Source organism: Biomphalaria glabrata, chromosome 1, assembly GCF_947242115.1.
Source record: "Biomphalaria glabrata chromosome 1, xgBioGlab47.1, whole genome shotgun sequence".
NCBI lineage: Eukaryota > Metazoa > Mollusca > Gastropoda > Planorbidae > Biomphalaria > Biomphalaria glabrata.
The window spans coordinates 82,772,475-82,780,765 of NC_074711.1; positions in this window are offsets into that span (position 1 = coordinate 82,772,475).

The following is an 8,291-nucleotide window of genomic DNA, read 5'->3' on the forward strand; positions in this document are numbered from 1 at the left end:
AAAGAAACGAAGCTGCATCAGTCAAGAGAAAGAAGAAAGCTGCCCTGTCATCTAGCTATAGGACAGATATATATACATGCACGAACTGTGGCAAACTCTGCCGCTTCAGAATTGGCTTGAACGGTCACACCTGGGAGCATCCACTGTCTTCTGAGGCATAAGGAGCCATTTTGTTGAAAGGGGGAGGGTCTATAGTCTATATATTGTACTAATTGACTTTTATTTCGTCTTTTGCGCATGTCTTCGACAAGGGTTCTTCTATAAGTATTCTCAAATGTGTGTCCCGCAACCTTAGTGAAAGCTCTTCAGCTGTACCTTTCAGTCGAGGCCATCCGCTGCCACTTGCTTTCCTCTATATAGCCAATGAGAGCAAAAATGGTGCCTGAAGTTATCTTCGTAGCGCATCCTGAATGTGGGGGCGCCTCTTTTACAAGTTAATGTCTTCCTTTAAGATCTCCTTTGGTATGTGGTGTGGTCACCTCCCCACTACCATGAGAGACAGGTGTTAGAATAAGTGCAGCTGTCGAATGGCAAATATGGTGCTTCTATACTGTCCACACCAGCCTCCAGCAGTACAAGCTTACTTCTGAGCTAGTATTGTCAGCAATACTAGCCCATTATGGAGCGATTAAGTCACCTTTGATGGAAATGAACGGTGAGCCCTAGATGCCTCATATAGAATAGGTCTCAGAGCCATTTTTATTGATTTTCGTTGGAAACTAATATATTTGTTCAAGCACTAGCAAATAAAATAGTAAAATGCATTATGTAGTCTACTTTTTAGCGGCCCCCGAAAGGGGAAAAAACGCTATTAGTTTTGTGTGAAATGTCTGTCCGTCCGTCCCGTTTAGATCGTAAACTAGAAAAGATAGTGAAAATCCGACATCGTAATATTTTACTCTATTCGAAGTTCTGATGCAACGGTTACTTTTTTCTTTTCTAAAAGCGGAAAATCTAATTTTTTAAAATCACTTATGCAAGCAGTTTTTTCATAAAAAATACACCACTTTTACAACTATTTAGCCTACTATTAATAGTAACAAACACGAGAAGCTCTTTAGTAAGCGAAGACTATACCGCTAAACACATTTATGAAAATGGTTTTAGATTTTTTGTCAAAAAAAAATTATTTTTTTTTCATTTGTATTTCTATGGTACGTGAGTTCTGTCCTACTAGCTACTATATTTACACAAAATAATGTTTACTTTCCATTGGTAGGTAAATGGCAAAATGTTTCTTATTCTTGATAGTTAACGTCTCTCAGAATGTTTTGAGTTTTATTCTTATCTTATCTTATCTTATCTAATATAATACAGACGTTACTTCAAAAAAGAAGATGACTACCTCTTAGTCCTACGCGTCATGCGTATTAACCGATGACTTAAATTCTGCCAAGTCACTGGTTTTCCTGGCTAGCTCAGGCAACCCATTCCATGCTCTACTAGCACTAGGGAAGAAGGAGTTTAATAGTTTTACTCAAGTTAATGAGCCAGGAAAACCAATGACATGGCAGCAGAGTTAAAGAAATTGATTAACATGTATGATTTACATAGGGACTCGCGTAATCATCGTTTTTTTTTAACAACGTCTGTATTTTATAAGATAAGTCATTGAAAACTTCTTTTTTTTTTTTGTTTGACCCCGTAGTTAGATCTATGTATGTTACAGACGTTCAAAAGAGTAAATCGCTCTTTCTCTCTCTCTCTCTCAATTCCTCACAGCACATATAGGCATATAATAGGTGAAAAGTAAACACACAAGGGTAGATTGACAGGAATGCTCCACATAAAATAATTTGATGCACAATCAAAAATACGAAACTATAATTGAGATTTTTATCGATAGGCATAAAAATATTGGTAAACTAAATGTACTTCAATCGGCACATATTCACCTATCAGGCTGCATTGTTTTTTATTACAAAGCTTATATCAACTTATTGTCTGTCAGTGTATGTATCTGTCTGGTAAAAGTTTGTACACGTTATTTCTCCCACACCCATTCTCGGATCAAGTTGAAACTTTAAACAACTAGATCTATAATTATTGTAGGCCTATTATTGAAAAACATAATTGTGAGTATGGGGTTCTTTCCCTTAGATTAAAACACAATATTTTCCTTGTTTCAAAAGTGATGTTCGAATTTTTGTAAATAAACACTTCTAACACTGGAACATGTGCGCCACTTAAGACTGTTTCATGTCACTTCGCATTAGTTACACTAAGAAATCGTTCATTTTCTTAAATTTCAATAACAGATTAAAAATCCTAAGAATTTATCATATTTGTTTTGTAAATCGCTGTGAGGCATATTGACACACTGGATCCTACTTATGAGTCACAGTTGTGACCTTTGACCCGGATCACGAAGAAGCCTAAAATGAAAATATTTAAACAATAATTTTCATCGTTTATTAAAACTATAAAAAAGTATTTTTTTAGGCCACAAGCAAACAGAGCATATCGTTAGCTGTTGATGCCATAAAAAGTATAGTTTCCCTTTTAGACTTTGCGACCTATGGGGCAGATGGTGTTTAGGTCTGTTGTTGATGTCATTACTTAGGGGTTATTACCACGGAAGACTACCAAACAGCACAATGACGTCTGCAAAACTTCCAGTCTCTGTGTGAAAAGTAAAGACCAAGACTTATCTTATCTTATCTTATATAATACAGACGTTACTTCAAAAAAGAAGATGATTACGTCCTACGCGTTATGCATTAAGTCATGCATATTAACCAATGACTTAAATTCTGCCAATCAGAATAGGGACCATGAACGAAAGCTGCAGAATCAATGATGTAGCAAAAGAAATGAGGAAATAGTAAACAAGATTCAAACTAAAGAAGTAGCACTGTTGCTACCCCAAGAGGCATCAAAAGTTACGAGTGGATGCTAGTCTGTTCTGTTTATCCAGGTTAATGTCAGCCAGATTTATGCGACCCCCAAATGGGTTGCGACGTTGCGACCTACAGATTGAGAACTAGAACAATAATATAAAATGGATATCATGCTTATTTCTTATTATATATATATGTAAAAGTAGTTACAGAAAAATGTTGACAGAGAGCTTAATAATGGGGACTTCTTTTTCTGTGCATTCAACGATATCACCTTTGTCATTTCTTTGGACCTCCCCAGACGGTAAAACCGAAAACCAAATTGACTACTTTACAATATCTCAGAAGTTGATGAGAAACATATTTAATGTGACGAGGAGCAGATGTAGACACTTATTATCACAACAGCGAGAGGGAAAGAGTGAGAGTCTCTGACTACTAAAAATTAGCACTCAGTGGACGCTAACTCAAAATATGGAAGACTTGGATTTCGCCGATGACACCTGGCTCCATTCCCATCAATGACGTAGCTAGGGTATATGATGCCAGGTGCAGCCCTCCAAAAAAAAAAAAAATATAAAAAAAATAAAATAAAATAAATTTTTAAAAAATGCGAAAAGACTTTTTTTTTTTCAAAATAAGGTGTATTCAATGCTAGAGTATTGCAAAAAGCAATTTGAAAAAAAAAATACAAATAAATCTTACATGCTTTCTTGCTAGCAAAAGTATCAATAGTTTGTATGAAATGCTATTTTTCCCGTCAGCTCTTGTTAAACGTACAAAATTTACAAATTATTGAATCGTGAATCTGAGGGAAAGTTTGATGCCCCTCACATCTTGATGCCCCGTGCGGCCCGCAACACCCTCTTGCGGTTAGATACGCCTCTGTCTCCCATACTACACTACAAAATGCTCAGACCCTAACTGATCAGACTCTAAGAAGAAGCGAAAAAGACTTGACTACAAAAGAGATCCCAATTGATTTACATGGGCAGAACATATCTCGCTACGGACCATTTCGCCTATCTGTGAATTAGGGTTAGCAAAGATGGTGGTCAGTTGACGATATAAGAAATCGCATAGATGAAGATAGGTTTTACCTTTACCACTCTTCATATCTGTGCTGAAAATATTGAAACTTCATGCCCTATTTACCAGCACTTTGCCACTGCTTATCAAACAAATGACTAATGGACGGTGAAGGGTGAAGGGAACGTGTTCTATATCTGAGTTGTGAAAACATAAAATCTCTTCGTATTTTTTTTTAATGAAACTGAGCCCAATTTAAGTTTCCCTTTCTTATGCCTATTATATGTTCGCACACAATTCTTTTTTATTTGTAGGCTACAGCATTAAAATTCACTCACGAAGGTAACATTTTTAATCTGTCCACCAATTTACTTTTAGCCAACGTTTCGCACCTTTACACGAGAGAGACAGAGACAGACACACAAGATATGGCCTCTATTACATACAGATGCCGTTTTATTCAGTAAAAACAAAAATATCATATTGATTTATTCGTTTTGTTGAAAAAAAAAAAAAAAAACAACAACTAGATCTAAATACACAACTGCAAAATGTTCGTCAATAATTCTTATTTTCTACAATTTTGTTGTTTCTGATATTTTATCACTTTAAGTGGTCACCCGGTACGGTCTTTACACATCGCAATTCAACGCTCATCACGACGCCACTGATATGAAATTATTATTTAGGCTACTATAATAAATAGGTTTATAGGTTACAGATATTGACTTTAAGTTAGTTATTACTACTTCAGGATGATGTGGCCAGAAATTTGTTTCGCAGTATCCCTATTAAATCTAAATCTTCATAATCTATAGTAATGTTTACATAGATTGCTTCCCCCCCCCCTCTTTTTTCTTTTGTTTTTCGACACAGAAACACTGAGTGTATCGATACCGGATTTGAAAAATAATGTCATCGCACAGGTGTCAGAAATTCACGCATGCGCACTGAATCAAAACAATTCGTGCTATTTTGGGTGCACGTAGAGCAGAAGATTCTTGACTCTAGATCTAGATCTAATCTATACTGACTATACTAGACTAGATCTAGAATCTAGTCTGTATACTTAATATACTATTATTAGTAATATAGATCTAGTTCTATATTCTATATAATATACATCTAATCTATGATTATATAGATTCTAGAGATAAATCGGTACATAAATATACATTTTATTTAGCATCAGCACTTATTATTATTATAGTCTAGTTATAAGTAACTTTTTCTCACTTATAAATCTTATAGTTAAATCTAGATCAGGGGTTCTCAACCTGTGACTCGCTACCCCCTTTGGGGTCGATTGACGATTTGCCAGGGGTCATCTAAGACCATCGAAACTATGGATTGTTATTGTCTACTCCGTCTACTCTTCTAGTGCTGTATGTGTGTGTATGGGGGGGGGGATTGGGGGATTGTAAAAAGGGGTCGCCGAGCATAAAAGGTTGAGAACCGCTGATCTAGATGATAGAATCATAGATCTATTTTTTTTTCTATCAACTTCAAGACTCCAGGTCTAGAGTTAAAGTCTAGGTCTAATAGATCTAGATCATAATCATAGTAGATCAGTCATTCATAGATTCTTAGATATACTCAATTTACTCATCTATAGATCCAGTAGTGATCTAGCCTACTAGTCAATCTAGATCTAGAATTCTACCTACAGAACAGAGTTTATATTCTAGATCTATAGAGTTATGATATCTAGATTTAGCAATACGAAACAGGTGACCATGAGATATTTGGGGGAAGGGGGGGGGCGAAAGCGGGATATATATACAAGAATTGCTTGCTTAAATAAGAGTATAGGCTTAGGATAAAATTATAATAAAGAAAGCAACTCTTGTAGGTCATGAGACGTAAAAAGAACAGATTTTTTCAGCACTATTTCAACTTAGACTTTATTACAACACAATGTAAACGCACTCGACAATTTACGCACAATGCTGCATGGCCTACACACACAATTGCAGGCTTTTTGAAACATTATCAAAGATAGGCCTTTATCATACTTCTGTGCGATCCACCTGAAAGCGTAAACCTGTCGAATATTGGCCGCTTCTCTCTCTGAAATATTCTAAATAATTCAGATAAAGGGTTACGATTGTTGGTTTCACATTCATTTTTCTAACCAACATTTCTTACACTGTCATCGACTTGAGCAGAAAGGAAAGAATTTTTTTGACACACAGATAAAGTCACATATATTCCTCATTCCATATGCTAGGACAAATTTGTACAAATGCTGAGTAATGCTCCTTCTTCCCTAGTGCTATTAGAACATGGAATAGGCTGATAGAGCTAGCCTGGAAAACCAATGACTTGGCAGATTTTAAGTCATTGGTTAACATGCATGACTAAATGCATGACGCGTAGGACGTAATCCTTTTTTTTTTCTTTTTTTGAAGTAATGTCTGTATTTTATAAGATAAGCCAAGAAATACCGTATGCCGGAATCGATTAAAAGCATCAGCGAAAAACTTGCGGAACGGCTACACACCAAAAGTCGAAAGAAAGCACGCTAACGTCACGTGTCTGAAAGGAAGGCATGGTGCTACAAAAGAAAAGTAGCCTTTCTGTTATACTACCCATGCCTGCGAAGCAACGAACATGAAATAAGGATCAAGAAGGAAGCGCCACAAGGCGGTAAATTGGAAGTTATTATTTAAAAGATTAAGATTTTAAAATAAAAGCGTGATATTGGTCGACTTTTTTTTTTCTTCTGAAAGCAGGACGTTGGCCGTCCCGCGCGGACATTTTAATGAAAAGCGTGACAGGCGGTCCAAAGCGGCACTGTCACGCCTAAGTCTGGTCACCTTAGCTATACAATATACGAATAGCACAGTCTCGATCTATAACTATACAAATAGTATGCTTTTCTATACATATGCCTATATAGGCCTATGTATATTTTTAGAGAGAGTTCGATCTAGTTCTAGATTTACTGATGTCCTATAGGGTCTAGACTCTAGATCTAGAGTAGATAAACTAAATGTATAGATATAGATCTAAACTAGAGTCTTATCTTATAATATCTAAACTCTATACAGAGTCGGTGCAAGGCGAAATATTTTAAGCGACAGCCGAGGGGTCTCGCATCTCGAATGATATGCATTGCTTAAAAGCCACAAACGAAAACAACAACACATTTTTATAATTCTAGCCACAATTAGGCTAGATTTAGATCTTTTATCTCGTTGTTATCGCTGGGATTCTCTGCGGACAGTGTTGGGTATTCCCCCATTCTTTTTTTTTTCTTAGTTTGCCGCTTTTAAGTAATGCATAAGCCTTCGCTTGTTAGGTTGCGTTTCCTTGGGGCACCTCTGTTACGTCGATCACCTTTCAGCTCACCAATAAGACTGTCTCTGGCACACGTCGTTTTCCATACCGGTACACTGTAAAGACCAGCTTATGCGCCTTTAACTGACATAGAAGACAGAACATGGTTGCATGTGGCTTCTGAACGAGACAGGTGGAGATCACTTTAAAAGGCCGCGGGATACACATTTGTTATGTAAAGAAAATCCACTGCCGATGGCAGACTTAAACGGTGATAACAGAATCTAAATCGACCACATGTGGATAATGGTTATGTCCTCGATAGATGTGGCAAAATATATAGGTCGCTGTTGGGGCTGCGTAGCCACGCAAAATACTTAACTCCTCATTAATCTTCGGACTCAAAGACAAGCATTTATATCATGTTGCACACACACAAATTTGTTTACTTAGCATGGAATTATCTTCAATCAGAGCTTACTTTTTAGTTTGTTCAGATTCTCCATTTCATCAACACACAATTACTGAACAGAAAAGAATACCCCTCGCGTTGCTACCAAAGAAAACAACTAAAAATGCATTAATGTGCCTGTTGTCAATCTTGTATCCAATAAAATTAAAACTACTTTTCATAGAAAACTTTGGATATCGTGAAATGGAATCTATTGAAATTCATATAGAAATGCCAAAACACTAGTTATTTGTATTCGTTTCTTTTTTTTTAATACTGTTCACTGTATTGTGGACAGTTTTTGAAAGAAGGAACATAGACCCGTGTCGCGGGCAGGATGTGACCTGCGCCCTGCAGGGCCGCATTTTGGTCATCCCTGATCTATCTGATTATATACAAAGTCTTCATCTCATAGCACCACTAGTTCAAAATGAGGTTGTTCCTCGTCTGGCATCCACAAACTAACGTATACTCTTTGACTTCTGGTTTCGATCATCGAGAACAAATGTCGTTAGCCTTAAATTTAGGCACGTAGATAATGCTTTGACACCATTTGCCAGCTTGGTGATCTGGGAAGCGCAGTTAGCTCCCCCGTCAAGGCCTGGGACGCGTATTGCAATTTAGAGGCCTAATAGTCCTAATCTTCCGAAATTCATTTTCCTTTGGTCTACAGCGTATTAGTTCACTTA